Source organism: Semicossyphus pulcher, unplaced genomic scaffold (assembly GCF_022749685.1).
Source record: "Semicossyphus pulcher isolate SPU_LCO1_2020_fin unplaced genomic scaffold, fSemPul1.0.p SCAF_5, whole genome shotgun sequence".
In the NCBI taxonomy this organism is placed as follows: Eukaryota; Metazoa; Chordata; class Actinopteri; order Labriformes; family Labridae; genus Semicossyphus; species Semicossyphus pulcher.
Window position 1 is genome coordinate 6,197,737 of NW_027211726.1, and position 19,581 is coordinate 6,217,317.

A 19,581-nucleotide genomic window follows, 5' to 3' on the forward strand; every position below is an offset into this window, starting at 1 on the left:
CAACATTATATATTTTGGCCTGCATTTTATGAAATAACTATTATCATGTAGTAACACATGATGTGCATGAACATGTTTATAAGAAATGTTGCCGATCTCTGAAAGTTATCCTCTCTCCACAAACGTTAGGCTAAAGACTTGCCAAAGAAACTTCAGGTCGTCACGGTCGGCCATGTTTTTTATTTACATTTGGCGTCATGCACCTGGAACTTGGAGTTCGGAAGTCGGAAATTTTAACTGGGAAGCTCCTCGATGTTTGGAACGCAGCAAAATATCTGTAAATGTTCCGTTTTCAACTTTCACCACCACATTTTCTCTTTTTATTGTAACCATGTTTAAGCTTTTTTGCTGATATACTTTCAGTGCTTGTAAAAAAAGATTAGCAAGTTGTGCCCACTCATTTTTATTATTAAGTTATATATATAAATATTTTTGGCTTTTGCCTCTATTTGTAGGACAGCTGAAGAGAGACAGGAAATGAGGGGAGTAGAGAGTGGGGGATGACATGCACCAAATGATCACAATGATGACGCCCCTCAAGTCACATTTGTAAGTAATCTGTTTAATTCAGAGCCCTGTGATTGACTGGGGACCTGCTCAGGGGAACCCCTCCTCTCAGCCAATGACAGCTGGGATAGGCTCTCGCCTCCCCGCGACCCTGAACAACAAGATAAGCAACATAGATAACAGACGGACTGATTTATTGAGCTCTCTAAAGGTGTACGGTGTTGTTTCCACTGTCCTCCAGCAGAGGGAGCAGTGAGCTACAGGGTTGGTACCTGAAGAAAAAGAGAGATAATCACAGAAGGATGGGCGGACAGAGAAAGAGGAGGAGGAGGATGAAAGATTATGAGGAAGTGTAGGAATGGAGGGAAACCTCCTTCACACCTCATCTCACTGTGAAAGTGTCCCTGCAGGTACGCCTGAAGGTCACAGACACTCCAACAGGAAGGACAAGAGGGATCCTCCTCCTCATCCTCTCTCTTGTTCCCTCGCCTTCACTCTGTAATAACTCCACTCCAGTGAAGTCTCAGCGTCTCACTGAGTTACACTAGCTCGCTTGTAAAATCAAATTCCTTCCCACAGCCCGACATCTTTCTGCAGAGCTGCAAACGGACGCCTTGTGATGTAAGACATTATGTAACACATTTAACGCACATTGTTGCGAGCAGAGGGCCCATTCGCGAATTCATGCACTTACGCTCACTGAGGCGCACCATAAAATCAATTTTAGTGTCTCTTTAATGATTATGTTGTTTAATCAGATCATTGAATGCACGGCTCCACTGTAACAGGAATAATTGCAGCGATGATTATTAAAAACAGCTGTAAAGGTCTGCTGCTGAAAAAGCACAATCACGTCCCTTTAATTATCTTTAAGCACTCTTTTGTTTCCATTTAGAGTCTCAGGAAGGATCTGTTGCTAACTGTGAAATAAACTCAAACCACATGATACTAATAAGAAGTTCTTCTGAAGGTATAATTCACCTTCTCTTGAGTCTGCATCTCATAAACATGGACCCAAAGAAACTGATGTATTGCTACTAAAGAGAGACCTCAGAGCTGTTTGGTTCTTGCTGGACGGACTGAATAACTGATGAATTGTCTTTTCCCGTCTGCAGATTCAGACAGATAAGTTTTTAACCTCCATGAAAAAGTTTCAAGATTCAAAGCGCTCTCTTTGAAAATGCGCTTTCCAGGCCGGTACACAGAAAGGATACTAGCATTACAACAACTGACCCTACCTGTCGATGGAGGTTGCTGCAAGATTGCTGTGATTGGTCAGGTTCAGACGTTGACAAACTTGTCATGAACATCACCGATTTTTATTGACAGCTGATAGGCCTATTCTAATATTCTGTATTGGCGGGGGTGGGACATCTGTGTATTTGATAGAATTGCAGTGGGAAGAGGCGTTCAAGGTGCATTTCTGTCTGTGAACCTCTTGGCAAGCTATTAAAATCTAGCTCGCAAGCTACCTGTTGGAGTCCCCTGCTATAAAAGTACACGCTTCCCTAAGAACTCTTTCTAACACTTCAATCAAGATGTGGCAGCCTCGGTACTGCGCTCTCCTGACAGGAGGCAGCAGGTGAGGCTGGGAAACAATAATCAGTACTGGCGCCCCCCAGGGGTGTATGCTCTCCCCGCTGCTCTTCTCCCTCTTCACGAATGACTGAATGACCCCTCTGTGAAACTCCTGACCAGTTTGACTGCCTTTTTCCATCTGAACTTTGATTTAGTTTCTTTTTCTTTGCATGCGTGTTTGTTTTTTAAGTGTCATTATAGTCAATGAATGTTTGTTCTGCCAAAGGAACTCAGCAGGGATCCACGGCGAACAGTACTTGCTGCCACAAAAGCCAGATCCTTTCACCAGTTGGCCTTTCGCTAAATCACCATTTTGTTAACTGATTCAGCAAAAGAAAATGACTGCACAGACTTTAATTAAAGAAAAACTGAGAGATTATAACTTTACACTTGTTTAAATAATCCCCACATTGACTAGAAAAGGCTGCCGGCCAAGTGACACTCGATGACACACCTTTACGTAGTGTCTCATCGATCACTGCCTCCCGCCTCCTGCTCATCCGCTCATCCATATGTCACTCCTCATCCCTCCCCCTCTCTGTTTCATCTTTCAATTTTCTTTAAGCAACCATGTCAGTGGACCGAATAATTACATCTGATACTGTAGCTTGTCTCGCTAAAACAGCTGTTGGTTTCTTCTGTCTGTACGGTAGCCGACTTCACTCGGCCGGCGGTGTGCGTCCATGTAAACGCTACAATTCTGCAACTCAATGAGCTGAGATACTGACGGAGGAACTAGTGGTGGAGGGTTTATGCAGCAGATGATGATAATGCTACACAATTTCTTGGTTTTAAGAGCTAACTTCCTCCACCTCTTACTGAAAGAGACTCTGATTTTGCCAGAACATATAATGGGCTCCAAACTACACCCTCAGTGTGTGGGCTTGGCTCCTTTGTCTTCTAATAATAGCACATTAGACGCCCATTAATGTGATATATGTGCGAGTGTAACAGCTGAAATCATCTCTCTGGTAAAATGTTTGATTTACCAGGATGTAGGATTCTTTTACAGACAAACCTTCAACTTTAGCACTCTGCAGCACACATCAGAGCAGTATGATTTCTAGGATTAAAAACATAAATTAAGCATGTAAATGTGCGCCTGTAGCTGCCTGTTTAAAATTAGTATGCTGGTTGAAACATTATCTTTAAAAAAAATCTGTATTTTAACTGCAGCAATCCTCCATTTCCACCCCCTGACAGCTCCAATAAACTCTTCCGACACACAAACACACACCTCCCCTTTCCCCTAATAATATTCTTTCTCTCATTTCTTTGTCATCATTTGTCCCTCCTCCCCACCCTTCCCTCTCTCTCTCTCACACTTCGAGGACTAGGCAGGGAAAAAACGGTGATAGTGATTACCATGGAAACAGCCCAGCAACAGGCTGGGTCCTGGCAGCCAATCAGAGCCCACTCCGGCTCAGCGTCTCAGCCAATGGGAGAGGCAGAGGAGGGGGGTGGGGGGTGGGGGTTCTGCGGGCCGTCAAGGTGAATGCTTAGGGAGGCGTGATCGGGAACAATTACTTCCTGGTTGGATTGAGAATGTGAGTACTTATGAGCGTAAGAGACACACTTGTGGATTTCTAGATATTAAAACACTTTATCTGTTAAAAGGGAGGAAATTAAGAATCTAAGGGGTCGTTTTGGAACGTTTGATTATTAACTTTACTAATGAGAAAATAGTTAGGCTACACCATCCGCCAGTTAACAAGACTGATAACACACATTATGCTGAGAGTTTATTTCTGTAATCGGTCTCTGGTAATGCAATAGGGAAGCCCTCTGTAAAGGATTGTTGGATGTGTAGCATCTGCTGACCCATCACTGACCCTTGCTCCAAGTTTGCAGTTTATTTCCTAGTACTCGTAAAAAACTTCAATAAAAGATTGATTGTCCTCAAATGAAAAACACATTTCAGGGATTGTCCTCAACTTAATTACACAAGCATCAGTTGTGTCTCGGTGTCGTAAACACGACAGCCAACACAATCGTACCCTTATTTTGACAAACTTGATTTTGTGTCTAAACTGACCAAACATTAACTGTAGATGTGAAAGATCAGAAAAAGGTGTCATGTTTAAAACTGCAATGTCGCCTTGTCGATATGTGATGAAGATTCTCAGTCATCCAGGTCTTTGTAATTTCAAGTTTAATGAAAGTACAAATGTCCTGGAAGAACACGAAGTTACACAGACGGACCTTTATTTCAGACTAATTTGAGGATCAATAAACGAGGCTAAAACGAAGCCAACTAGGAACACTGAAGTGCAAAATTGACAACTAATTAAACTTCTCACTTCTGCCTCTGCAGCTGTAGGGAAATTGATTGAACATCTTGTAGTTTGGGAAACAATTGTTTCAGATGATCAATTGGAACAACCAATGAGGAGGCAACGGGTGGCATTTTACAGGACAAAAGCTTAATTGATGACCACTGAGGACCTGAGATGTTCAAACCAAACTTATAGGACAATTTTGTGTCTGTGGACGCTAATAACTTAAAGAGCGGAGTTCTCCAAGGCGCTATCCTCGGACATCTTTAGTTTACCTTTAATCGAGAGATATCAGAAGGAGAAACTTTATTTATCCCTGGGGGGGAAATTCATTAAAATGAACAAAGTAACAACTCATATTATTAGTTGTATTATTGGTTTTTTGCTCTTCTGCTGCTCATTGCTGCTCAATTCAAAGTCATTCACTGGTTTAAGTGGAATATATCATCTTTCTATCTATCTATATATCTATCTATCTTATCTTTGATTCACTTGTTAAATCTTAAAACAGCCTCTAAACTTTCCTATAACTGACTTTTGAAATGTTCCTGGATTCCACACGCAACAAAGTGAGTCAGCATTTACTTATTATGCCAAACATTAGCAGAATAAATCAGCATAAACTATGACTGTAGCCGTCTCTAAAACCGGTTTGGAAGCTTTTATGTTCATGGCAAGATTTTCTTTTGATTTACCCGTACCCCTCATGCAGTATCTAAATATTTTTTCTTCTTCAACCCCTGTCTAATCGAATGTGCTCTATGGTAACAGCCTTTCTACAATGTTAGTTTGGACAATTAATATTTATTATAATATTTCAGTTTTATTGAAATTACATAATTTGTAATAGTTCAGAACAATTTTTGTCACTTGTTGAATTCAGATTTAATGCTTCAAACTTCTTCAGTCAATGGATAATCTGCTTTTTAACCTCCAAATTTAATCTTAAACATACTGTGAAGAGTTTTTAACTGGTTATTAAACAGACTGAAATTAGTACTTTTGCCTCAATATGGCCTACAGGTATAATTCTTGTCAGTGCTGTCAGGAGAAGCTTTTCGTCATAGAAGATTAAGCACATATGAACAGGAGACGAGACGTATCGCTTTGTCCACTGGGGCCGCCAAAATCAACATGAAAGTTCCTCACAGCTGCTTCAATCAGGTGATTAGGTCAAGCTCTGGTGCTGTACATGCAGTTCTCCTTGTCCTCCATGAACAGGAACAGCACACATATTATCCCTCTGAAAAAGTCCCCTCAGTTACATAACACCATTTAGCTCTAAAAGCAGGTAACTTCACGAGGTGGAGCAGTTCTTCTGTCAGGTAGGCTTTGAGTCATTCTGCTGCTGTGTTTCACTCAATTATAAATGAGTCCACATATAAATATCATGGTTGTCAATACATTGATAATAATATGGACACAGTCTGTATGTTTAAGTGAAGTGAAAGAGAGTACATGCAAGTTAGTTTCTTCCATGCACAAAGTGTGTTACTACCACATTCCATACCAGTCATCTCCTCGATCACATGACCTGCCAAGTCAGGATACGGTTACTAAGCAACAGCCTCCCATCCCTCCCTGCCTCTCGCTTTTAGCCCATCAAACCGTGATTGCGTGGGATGGGAGGGGACGAGTGAGGGATCGAAGTTTATTTATAGAAGCGGCGGCAAGGATGGGGAATTATGTGTTGAGTCTAAAATTAAACTCACAATCTCCCCTTTCTTTCCCTCTCCCTCTCTTTCTCTCTCTCTCTCTCTCACTCACTTTCTCTGGCAGATTCATTCATAGATGCAGCGAGGAGACAGGTGAGATAAGATGACAAGGACGCGTGAGGAGTGTGGGAGTAAGAGGCAGGAAGATTCAGATGTAAGATGTACATTAAAATGTGATTGTATAACTTCTATCTTTAGTCTTAAAGTCTAAAAAGCTTCTACAACAAAAACATTAAACTCCTAAATCAAAGACCATTAACGTTCGTGTCATGGCCACCTTTCCAAAAGTTATATCACCCTGTAGCTCCCACATCCCAGGGGTCCTGCAGAGTGGAACCATTTTAGACGTGCTGCTGAGGGACTGGTGTAAAAATGGAGAGCCCATCAGACTGTAACCGCAGCTGTCCCTGTAATGGATGGATGGGATGACAGGATGACAGGGCGGGAGGTGGAGTAAAAGATGTGCGGAGACAGAAGGAGAGAGTGACCAATAATGGTGCAGAGAAATAGGATGGAGGAAGACATACAGAGAGCGATGTATTGATTGAAAGGTGCAGGCAAAGAGCAGAGTATCCATTTAAACATCCATCCATATAAAGAACAGTAAAACACTGCGACCGTCAAGTTTACCTTCTAAATTATTTAAAACTACATCAATCAGCTAATTAGCTTAGCATCAAAAGTCAGAACTAGTGTTGTGAAGAAGTCATCTTTGCTCAAGCCCCAAGTAAGTCTCAGGTCATTTTTTCTTGGGCAAGTCGAGTCGAGTCACAGGTTATGTCATGTCAAGTCGAGTCCTTAGTTTAGGCAAGTCAAGTCACTTTTTCCCACCTAAGATCCAGCACTCTTACCTGTAGTATCCGGTCTTTATAAAGAGAAAAGACAAGGTGTTGGCAGCCTGTCTAATAATGATATTATTGGCCAATTTATATAACCTGTTCAAAAAGTAAGACTGTGAATTGTATCTGTGTTATCTTGGCACAGACGCAGCCATGATGATGGTCTGCTCTGAGACAGTATTACTGTAGTAACGAGTACAACTGATGAGGCTTCTCTTTGGGGGCTTTGATGTTGCGTGTTGCCATAGCGAGGAGTTTGACTGACAGCCAGTCATCCAATCATGACAATCACATACTTTTTGAGTCGTCCAATCATGATTCCCAGTTTGCGCTGCGTACAGACTTGATAGTTAGACAGAAACTTGACAACATTGAATTTCATCATTTTATATTTAACAGCTAACGTTCAAACTTATGAACACACGCAAGTCATCTAATTCATCATGCCTCAAGTCGAGTCTCAAGTCATTAACTTGCAAGTCCCAGTCGAGTCTCAAGTCATGTATTTTTTGTCAAGTCAAGTCGCTAGTCATCAGAACAGTGACTCGAGTCGACTTGAGTCTAAGTCACCAAGTCTCAAGTCCACATCTTCAGTCAGAACAAGGGGAAACAGCTAGCCTGTCTGAAGGTAACAACATCCTTACCAACAGTGCTTAACTCAATAATTTGCATGTCATGCTAAACCTAAAACTGAAGATCAGAGTCTGAAGACTTGCCTGGGTCCAGACCTTTGGATCTGTCAACCCCACGAGTTGACTGATTGGTTTCGCATCGTGACATTAAATCAAGTTTTTTCTGTTTAAAAACTTATGGATTCAAAGAACGGGGGACTAACAGTTAGATAATCAGTGCACAGGTGGAATTAGCACTTAGGTTTTTCCAGCTGTGTTGGAACCAAGAAGTAATAACAACAATGGCATCCGCTGTAGACAAGAAGTGCGTATTTTACAACATGTCTTCTCCATATAACCCGACATCGTAGTTTGTTCTCTCTCCACTCTGTTTAACTCTTAAAATCCTGCCAAAATTTGTACTTCTGCATTTATTGCATGACAGCATCGCTGTCAAGGTTTCAGGTGGATACGATCTCTCGTGCTTGGTTCGGGCAAATTAAATCATCCTCTCCCCTTGAAAGTAAGATAAGGGGAAGCTATGTCAGACTGAAGATGGAGCTGACGATTCTGTCTGATATAAGACAAGTGGTAGATTATTTCTTAGCTGGATGCAGTGAATTTCCCATAGGAGGCTCTTACTCTTACACCAACGCAATGTAACGGCAAATAACCATTACCGTAGTCAAGTAACAATATATCAAGGTATAACCACAGTACCTGTGAAGTATTTCTCCAGCTTGATTGTTTGAAGTGAGTGAACTGAAGTGTGAAGACATTCTGTTCTGTTGTTCTCGCTGGTTCGTGGTGATGAATATTTGTCATGGTTGTTTGTGTTGATTCACAGCTTATTTAATTCCAGGCTGTTCAGAGAAGCTTTTTAACGGGTCACATCGCTTGGTGTCATTTGGAAAATTACTTCAAGTCTAAATGAAAATGAGTTTCACTGCAGCATCAGCAACACGCTTTGCTTTCACTCCTGTTTCTGGCTGTGTCTCTCTTCTGTCTTTATCGTCCAAATCTGTCACCCCACAAAAAAGACAAAGTGAGACCCTTTAAAAACACAGCGTACAGCACAGCCTGCAGTTATCAGTAAATCCAGATGTTTCTGCACCAGGTTCCATCACATCATACGCTGTTACATGTCAAACAAGATAAATGTGCAGACATTACGTTCGTGTCCCACTGCTGCTTCTCCCCATTACCCTGAAGGAGAGGTCCAGTAACCCCGTCAGAGTGTGCAGATGTGAGTTTTACAACAGGGCGACGTGGTTAAAGCACGGCTAACTCATCCCTTCTTGTCTTTGTGTTTACCTGCCTGCTGAAATATTTCAATCAGGAGATTTATTTACAAGTTCAGAAAGATGAGAAATATGCAAAGTCTTTGGCGATTAGACCCCATCATGACATCTTCGCTCGAAGGGGTAGTGAGGCCGAGAGCAGGAAAGGACGCCCCATCACTGGTGGTGGTGAAGAAAGGATGCAGGATGAGCTTGACTTGGACACTGATGAAATGGATTAGAGGTGACTGGAGTGGAGGAGGGTCGCAATGATCAACTGAAACAACAAACTGACAGCAAAAGAGAGGAGAGCAGGTTTAATATTTGAGTGGACAGAAGTCGAGGCTCCGGTTGTTTTTTTTCTTAAAATAGTAGACGCCAATAATTAGCTGATCAGAAGAGTATGACACAATCTTCCTGCTTGACTTGTACTGAGCTGCATTTAACTATGTTAAAGGAAGGTGGAAGGAGGTATTTGTGGAGATTAGACGGTATTCATTTGTAGCGAGTTACGCAGAAAGAGAGGCAGGAAGCGCTCAGTCAACCCCTCAACGGCTCACTCTATGGGGACATAAATGAAGAGCTCCGGCACAAAGTACAGCTGTAGTCATAAAGTGCAATGTGGCCCTCGGTCGTGGTGCAAACTACAGATTCAGTCCAGCACGAAGCATGATGGAACGCGATGCACGATGGGCCGTTGCTACAGTACTTTTAATGCCAAATGTTGGATTTCTAAGTCAATCAATCAATTAATCAATTTTTTATATGTTTGTTTGTTTTATTTGTTAAATTGTTGCAAAGTTTCAATGCCCACAGGCTCTGTCGGTCCTGTAAGTCAGCTGTTTTCCATAGCTATTCTACAGACACATGGCGACCAAGCTTGTGTCGATCATATATGGTGTAGGTATTATTGTTTTCACTGATGTATTGAGTAATACATGACATAAATGCACATAACTTCCAATACTTAAGAATGAGAGGAATGTAAGTGATGCTTTACTGCAGTGGGACGTCTCAGATTTCCTCTCGCCCTGCTGAGGCCCGTGTGGCGCCGCGGAGCCTCGTGTGGCCCCGTGATGGGAAATGGAGCGATTTTATCTCATGGTCTTATCAAATCTGCTGTTCCTCGCACCGCTGGAGCCGTAACATGATGAATGGCCGGAGATTTCCTCTACAAGGTCATCCTGACACCTATCACATCCGTCTGTGGTGTGTGTGTGTGTGTGTGTGTGTGTTTTCCCAGGGTAACAGCGATGGCATTTGTTTACAGGCCAAATGAAACATCAACATTATGGGAGATAAGGAGAAAGAGACAGAGATGGATGTCTGTGTTGGCTTCATTACCCCGGCGAGTACATCTGAAGGACTGTGCTGCAGAAAATACAACCAAATCTCCTCCAACCAGTACAGCCACATTGTTTGTTTGATCCCACACTCTTACAACCCACATGCGCTCATCTTTAACTAGCACTATCATCGGTAGCCGGCTACAGAGCTTCATACGAAAAGGGCAGAACTGATCAAGCAGTACGCGTACCAGACAACACATGTAACATTGGAAAATGGTGGCATTTAGATTATTTACAGGCAAAAGAAAGTCTACATTGGCTTAGGAAAAGATCGTGGTTTGGATTCAAACTGTGTTTCCTTGTATGTGGCATCATTTTCATGCAATACAACACTGATTTGACGCTTTCATTTTGGGAGTCCTGCGTTTGTTGGTCCATCTTTTCATTAAGACCCTCTTCTTTCGCAGAAGTTCTCGCTCTTTATACTGCGTCACCTAAGGGCGCATTCACACCTAAAGTCCGTTTGTTTGGTCCGAATCAAAGACCAAATTGTTACAGAGTTGCATTTTGCCTCGAGTTTGGTTTGTGTTCACACGGCAGCTTTCACCAGCGGACAAAAAGTTTTGATGCGCGGGGAAACTGCTCTCTGATTGGTCAGAATTTCTACGTGGGAAAACTCCCTGAAGTAAACAAAGAAAGAGAGCACACTGATCAATCACACTCAACATGATCACGAACAACAAACTAATGTTTCGATCAGTCGATCAGTTCGGCTCTCCTTTAATTTTTACTGAACAGTCTGAACACCTCCGTGTTCTTGTGCGTTTCCACAAGCATTTGTGAAATTGTTTGGTCAGCACATATTTCTATTTCCTCATTGCTCCCCCACGTCTGTCCTCTACTCATTTATATCATGTGATTTATGGTTTGTTTCCTGTATTTGATCCTGCTTTAAGTCAGCTTAGGTTCTCACCAGAATCAAACCGGACCATGGAAACGGACCGAGACCCGTCTTTTCTAGCGGACCATGGTCCGGTTGTTTGGTCGGCTTTTGAGTTTCATTCCGGCGTTCATACAACCTAAACAAACCGCACTGAGGCGCTCCAGGGTTCGGTTCAATCGGACTAAACAAAGCTGGTGTGAACCCGCCTTCATTTTCTCTATCATAATACCTACAGCCACTAGAGGTCACCTCCAACCAATAAACATAAATATGGGTCTCCATCATGTATGTATTTTAATATTATATCTTCTGGTCCAGCATCCAGGTCTTAGGGCCTGTGTCCACTAACAGTGTTTTTTGCGCTGCGCCTATTTTCTACACAAAACCAACACAGTTTAGCGTTTTCAGCACTCTGTGTCCTCAGCGTTAAAACACCCTTGGTGTCCCATGCTCGTCAATGTCCTGTCTTCCTCACCGACCAATCAAAATCAAGAAGGGGCGGGATTTCCAATATCATCTTTGTCAACAACAATGGCGGAGGAGGAGCTAAAATGTGATGATGACTGATGTGCAAAGAGGGTTCTAGTACTTTCCAAAGCATCTTTGGTACCTGCTTCAAACCATCGAATGTTAGCCCGAAATTGTCATTCAGTTTTTTGCAAGTATTCATGTCATATTTTTCCTTTGTTCGTCATTAAGTCAAAGTGTAGAGAGTCAGCGTCTCAGTGTTGTATTCAGTCCACATCTGCAGCTGACACACTCAACCCTGCACCTCATACGTCATTCAGCTGAATTATTTACACACTGTAGAGTAACAGAAGGCATTCATACATTTATAAGTTATTGCAGGTTTAATATCTGTCATGTAAAGATGTTGTTATGGTTTTGCACCACAGTGACAGCAGACATTCTCTTCATTAGCTGTACACAACCCAGCAATCTTGCACCTGTTTGATATTCAAGCACAAAGAGCTGAGAGAACAGTGTTATTCGTCAGCATGATGTGTTTTAAGGTGCCTGCAAAGCCTTCATACAAAAGACTAAAACAGATTATGTAATCCTCGAAAGCAACAGGTTGTTTCATGAGTGTAACAGTCGCGCCTCTTGGTGATTAAGTGTCGAGGTGTTCAGCGGTTCAGCGGATCGTGTTGCATCGTGAGTCACTCTCCTGCTTCCTCCCTCGCCCCTTCCTCACCTCCATCCGTCCCTCCCTCCATCTTGTACTCTGCTGCTCACACTGGGAATTATGCAACACTCCGCAGGGCTGTCAGGAGAGTGAAGGGAGAGCTGTGTGTGTATAAACGTGTGTGTGCGTGATGGGGTGTAGATGGATGGAGAAAGAGAGAGAGATTAGAGTTTATACGAGAGCACAAGAGAGAAAGTCAGGGAGGGACCTCTCCTCGTTTATAAACTTCTCCCTCCTTCATTCATCTTTCCATTCACCCGCTCTTTCACTCCTCTTCCATCAAGGTCGTCGACAAGGACGGTTTAGACTCATTTCCTGCCCTGTGATTGGCTGCTGCAGCAGAGCGGGGCCTTAAAGAGGCAGGAGCGCAGCAGCCATGTTTGCCACAGCTAAAAGAGCAGCAGCTGGAGGAGGCGTGACTGTTTGAGAAGTCCTGACTCACACAGGTTTTCCCAAAATACCTTTTTCCCCTCATCAAATATTTAGTGTGAGGAGTAGAAATAGCTTTCAGAGCTGGCAGTGATGTTGTTTTTGTTGTGTTTGGGCCTTTAGAGAGACAGCAAGGTCGGAGCGGCCTCCTGTGCTCTTGTTATAGATTACTTTTCAGTTACAGTTTATTTATAGAGACAACACTTTGACATACAACTCTGTAGCCCCTCATTGTCTGATATAAGAGACATTATGGTCCTTTGATGTGCAGGCCTTTGTGCAGATTTGTGTTGGGTGTCAAGAAGGGAAAAACATGGCCTAGCTTTATTAAGCTGCAGGTATAATTTCTGCCTCACTCTTTCAGACAGCTTCCATGGAGAGTAATTTTGAAGAACAAAACATTATGCTCTATGCTTTTATTTTCTTATATCAACTGTGTAGAGTGAGAAATATTCAGTAAAGAACATTTCAATGTAGATTTGTGCAAGAATTTGTGTCCATCCATCCATCCAGCCATTATCATCCGCTTATCCGGGGCCGGGTCGCGGTGGCAGGCTAAGTAAGGTGACCCAGGCGTCCCTCTCCCCAGCAACTTTTTCCAGCTCCTCCTGGGGGATTCCGAGGTGTTCTAAGGCCAGACGGGATATATAATCACTCCAGCAAGCTCTGGGTCTCCTCCCAGTTGGACAAGCCCGGAAAACCTCCAAAGGGAGGCGCCCAGGAGGCATCCTAACCAGATGCCCGAACCACCTCAACTGGCTCCTTTGGATGTGAAGGAGAAGCGGCTCTACTCCGAGCTTCCCCCGGATCTCCGAGCTCCTTCCCCTCTCTCTGAGGCTGAGCCTGGACACCCTCCGAAGGAAAGGTTGTCTGTCTCTCTGTCAGCCCTGTGATTGACGGGTGATCAGTCCAGGGTGTACCGCCTCTCGCCCAATGACAGCTGTGATAGGCTCCAGCCCCCCAGCGACCCTGAACAGGATAAGCGGGATAGATAACGGATGTATGGATGACCTAACAGAACACCACTAGTTGAAAGGATTACACTGGGGAAATATACTTTGTATAACTTCTAACATGTATTCTTGGTTGTCTTAAGTGTAGAAAACTGTCTTCAGTATCACATCCAGTCCATCCTCTACACATTTCCTCTCCTCACAGGAAATAAAAACCCTTCCTGGTGTGAATCCAGTCGGAGCTGTAGCTCCAGCTCGCCCAGAGTTTCTATTATAAGATGTGACTGGAGCCGAAAGTGCAGCGAGCGTGGGCGGACGAGAGGGAAGCTGAGATGGTCACACGCACAACTACACACACACGCGCACACACACACACACACACACACACACACACACACACACACACATACATACAAATACAGGACTGTAAAGTGTGTTTAATGGCAGCAGGAAGAGAAAACAGGAAGAGAGTTACATAAACTAGAAATACTTTTTGGATCCAGTTTCTCATCAAGTTTAAATAGCGATAAATCCAAAGTTTAAATGACATGAATAGAAGTGACGTCTCATAAAGATGTTATGTTTGAATCTTGGGATACTTCAAAAAATGTCTCACGATTTATCTGGAACTATTTGAGCTTTTTGTAGCATTATTCCGCCTTCCCATTCGCCCTCAGGCTTTGCTCCATCCAACATGTGGAACTTCCACTGGATGAGTTTAAGGCTGCTGACTCTATGATTGCTTCTCTGACCTCAGGAAAGACGTCCTCCATTTCCCTGGCCGCGAAGGATGCATAGAGTGCATCCTTCGCGGCCCATCGTGTCCTGAGATGCATTGCGCGCCAATTCAAACAAGATGGCGGACTTTTAAACGGCCAAGGTTTTGGTTTCAACTCACTCGAATAGCTAGAGATACACATGTTTAAGAAAACGAAAGGGCCCTTGAAACAAATTATCTTTAAAATAATAGGTTAAGTTACGTTAGTTATGCTAGCTAGTTAGCCTGCTAGCTACCTGTTGCTAGGCAAGAGGAGCAGCGTTTGGTGACGCAAGGGTAGACCAGACCGTCTCATTTCAGTTCGGCTTTAACGGCCTACGCAGGCTGTGAATGGAGCAATCTAAGGGGAACCAAAAAGGCCTTTTATGCTCACATTACAAGTGACCACACACAGTAGAGGATCTGTGAGCAGGTGTGTGTTTGTTCCTCCTGCTGGTACCTGTATGTCTGGACATCATTACACCTGAACTGTGCGAGCACCGGACGTATTAGTATGGCTATGCTCACTTACCTCTCTGCGGCGTGTGTGTGTGTGTGTGTGTGTAACCATGTTTATATCTGCAGGACATGTCTGCGCTCAATGATGCAGTGATAATGTTCATCAGAGCACGCATGGCATCCTGTCTGTCTGCAAGTACTCTCTCTCTCTCTCTCACTCACTCACTCACTCTCTCACACTCTCACACACACACACACACACCATTTCTGTTTGGCCTCATGCCACCATCATGGTACAATGGATGTATATTTTGCGGGGTTTTGTTTTCCTCTGGGTTCTTCTTGTAGCCCTACTAAACTTAAATTTCTGACTGGTGAGCTGACGCGAGGGCAATTAGACGTCACAGTCGGACACTCACACTGTGGCATTTACAGAGTCTGTGCGCTAAAGGTTAGAGCTGGTGACCTGAATCCCCAGACACACACTGAGAAACGTCTTGGCAGGGGAAACGAGCGAGTGACACCCTCTGCTGCATCAGTGAGTACCACAGAGATCCCCTGAACAAGGCACTTAACCCACAGCTGCTCCTGTAGGGTTGCAGAGCACTGGTACTGTATGAAGCCCCATGGCAGGAACACTTAGAGCTGAACATAGTACATACTGGATCATTAAACTGTGATTGAGTTTGAATGATAGACCGTATAAAAAGATGGACGACATGACAGCTTCCCTAAAAGTGAAGCCAAACCCTCTCTGTCGCCCCCTGCTGATTGGCTGCAGTATAGGTCATAAAGCCCGCCTCCTCCATGTTAACAGATGGGACATGAGTCAAACTATAAAATCAAATTACACAAACATGGTTTCTGTCATTATAGTTCTTATCATGCTCATTTATGTCCGAGTGTTCATTTTTCTCACAAGTTTACTTTTAATCAGTTATTTGATGCTATAAAAAGGGGGTGTGGCCTCGTGATTGACAGCTCTGTTGACAAATTCGGCTCCTGCAGTGCTCTGTTCCAGAGTAGCAGAGTAGAGGACGTAACACTAACACTACAGTCATTGAACGTTCCATAACCGTGAACGTCTGCTTCAGACCAACACATGAAGCTGTTCTGCTGCAGACTGAGCCCACCTGAGGGCTCCAACATGGCAAGTCCACAAGTTAAATGTGTGTTTTAGTTAGCTGACTGTGGCTCCACCAGCTGATCTCTACTGCACAGACTCTGGATACAAATGTGCAAGATGGCCGACATGCGTCGGGGGCTGTTTTGGCTTCACTTTTGTACAATGAGAGGAGGTGGAGACGCGTCCTCCATCTTTATATACAGTCTTTGGTTTAAAGTAGTGCCTTTGCCTTTGATGTAATTCCCATATTCCAGCATTTATTTTGTCCAGCAGCACAAAAACTCAGGAAGTCTCTTCAGATGTTCATTCTGGGTTCCTCAGCGCTGTTCCTCTACCAGGTCGTTAAGCAATCACCTGGGAGGAAACAACGGAAGGGGAAAAGGGACACTTTATTTTACAAGATTTGTCCCTATTTGTCCACTTCCATCCACTTATGCTACTTCCAATTTCCTCAATTTATTTTTGAGCGAGCCACGTTTACCTGGCGGTTGTTGCCATGGTAACCAGATCACTGAAATGTTTTTGGTGCTGTTGTTTCCTCTCCCTGCTTCAGTCTATCGCTGCTTTTCCTCTCTGACCTGAAAATACAAGTCTTTGTTGTTGAACCTTTTCGAGAACTTCTGCTGCTTTCTGCTTTCAACTCCCCCCCACTGACACTCGGCCTAGATGTAAAGTGTGGAATACCAATGGTAAATATCTGCACCAGATTTCATAGTTATCCATCGAATAAGTGCGTAACATGATAAAATCTTTCAATAGTTGTTAAGATCTTAGATTCAGAGTGAACCAAAGTGCTGGACTAACCAACATTGCCATTGCTATGACTGAGCACTGCCAGAACATTTCCGGTGCCAGACAGCAGAACACATTTGATTGGTACAGAACTTCTCAGTATCTGAGTGATCCAGCACAGGAGTTCAATATAAAACATCTAGCATTACATTAACTAGCCAGCACTCACCATTTGTTTTTTTAAAGATGATTTTTATGGCTTTCTGCCTTTATTGGACAGGACGGCTGAAGAGAGACACGACGAGTGTGGGAGGACATGCACCACATGATCACAGAGTGATCAGTGCGATCAGTGTGTCCAGGACTGTAGCCTCTGTAACCAACTGAGCCAAACCAGCGCCCCCAGTTTATTTTATTTCTGACACAAAGCGGATTCACATTGTTCCATTTCAGCAGCAGCCGTACTGGTTGTTTAAGAAAATGCCTCAAGACCCTTAAAGTCGCCCTAAGTTAGATAAACGGATGTGATTGGCAAGAGCTACTGCACCAAGCATCTAACTGCAGGGAAAGCAACTTATTTATTTATTTACGTTTTATTTGACAGTGACAGATACAATATAGTGTACATTGACAAACTGAGAACAGCCATCCAATGCAAGTATCCTAGTGTTTATAACGTCTGCTAGTTTGCAACACCTGTCCCTAGAAGGGCTTTTAGGAAACAGAGAGGTTAGTAGCAGAAAAGTAAGAAAGGAAATACATTAAATACAACCGGATACCATTAAAAACATTACATTTAAAAGCTAGACATGAGTGCAGGTTTGTTGTTGAGTAAACCAGGATTTGGTAGCTGATTTAAAAGCAGAGAAGTTTGCAGCAAATTTCAAGTGATCAGGTAGCAAGTTCTCATACCATTGCTATGCGGACGATACCCAGCTCTTCCTGTCATTCCCACCAGACAGGAAGAGCTCGGCACGTAAGATAGTCTCGGCACGTATCGCGTCATGCCTTGCCGATATCTCTAAATGGATGAAAGAACGTCACCTTCAGCTCAACCTATCCAAGACTGAGCTCCTTGTCATCCCAGCCGGTCCCTCTATGCAAACACAGATCAACATCCAGCTTGGACAAACTGAATTCACACCCACTAAGTCTGCCCGGAACCTGGGCGCCATGATGACGACCTGCTAACCTTTAAGGTTCACGTGGCCTCGATTGCTCGGTCATGTCGATTTGCCCTGAACAACATCAGGAAGATCAGATCCCACCTGTCAGAGCATGCAACACAACTGCTGGCACAGATATCACGCATTGATTACTGCAACTTTCCCCTGGCAGGCCTTCCTGCATGCACATTCAAACACAGCAGCGAGACTGGTCTTCAATCAACCCAAAACTTGAAGCTGTTTTTTGGCTTTTACTGACTTCGTTCCCTCCTGTCTCGATCTTTGCTTGTGTTGCATTAACTCTAAGATGTACGTCGCTTTGGACAAAAGCCTCTGCTGAATGAAATTGTAACATTGTAAGACTTCATTCCTTTCACTGAAGAAAGCTGTCTTAGCAGAAAAGATTTGCAGAATGGCACCTTAAAGCTGCGCTGGTGGATCTGCTAAAACTCTCTAAGCTTTTGATGTTTTCACCGAGAGGCTTCGGACCAAGTCCATTTAAACATTCAAACACTTTACGTTCTGGAAATCAATAAAGTTTGCAAAACTTTACCAGGAGGACTTTAAAGAATCATATAACATGAACCTGACCAATGCTTTTATAAGGTAACACTCACCTTAACTTTAACGTAAATTCATATGATTTATTGTGTTAACTTTTATGCCCTTAAACTGCCTCTGGGTATCAAAAGGGATCAGCTCTCTGGCTTGATTTAAATGGGAATTAAAGACCTATTTTTTAAATTTAGAGTAATTTCATAGCCCAGGTCAAAGTTTTTATTATTGTTTGATACAAAGCTTTATCTCTGGTATTTATTTTGTCTTATTTAACTTTTTAAAGTCGAGGTGAAATTAAAAATGTAATTTTAATCCTTTTAGATCACATCCCCGGTAATATTGTGCATCTATTTGACAATATAGGCCAAAAAAAATACAGAAAATCCATTTCTTCGTATTCTTATATCAAAATCTGATCATTTTTTCTTCCAGTAAATCTATATTTTACGCGTGCTTACGTAAGTTAGCACCAAACAGTTTCAACCAATCAATCTGCAACATTTAGCTGCAGAGCACCGCAACGTCTGTCTACGCCCACTTCTCAACGATCAAATCAGATCCCTCTAATGATATGTCCCGCCTGCACGTCCTGTTTCACTCGGAAATACGTCACGATACGGAGGCCAGATACTCTCGAAATGCCGTTTCAGCTCGACTTTAATTGATTGATTTAATCTTTTTGCTGAAGTGATTTTCATTCTTTTTTCTTCTTATTATTACTTTCTTGTTTTAGTCTATTGGTGTCTTTGTGAAGCACTTTGTGTTGCATGTTTGTATGAAAGATGCTTTATAAATAAAGTCAGCAAAATCTTTTCAGCAAATATGTTCGATTGCTATCTTTCAGCAGATGTCAGCATTAACATAACTCATGCTGCAGTGGCAACATGGCAAAGTTATGATGATTGAAAGTACTTTTTCTCCCATCTCACTTTGAGAACTGCCACGAAAAAAAGCCCCAACTTGATTGATGGTGCGTACTCGAGGGATGACGAAGCGGTGCAGAAACCAGGCCACACTTCACATTGTGATGGAGGCGAGTATTGATCCCATCTGTGGCTGCCTCGAATTAGAAGCACACACACATACACACACACAAACACACAAACACATAGAGGCATGCACTCACACTGACAAGCCTGCACACAGTCTCACATACAAACATTTACATAGCAACACA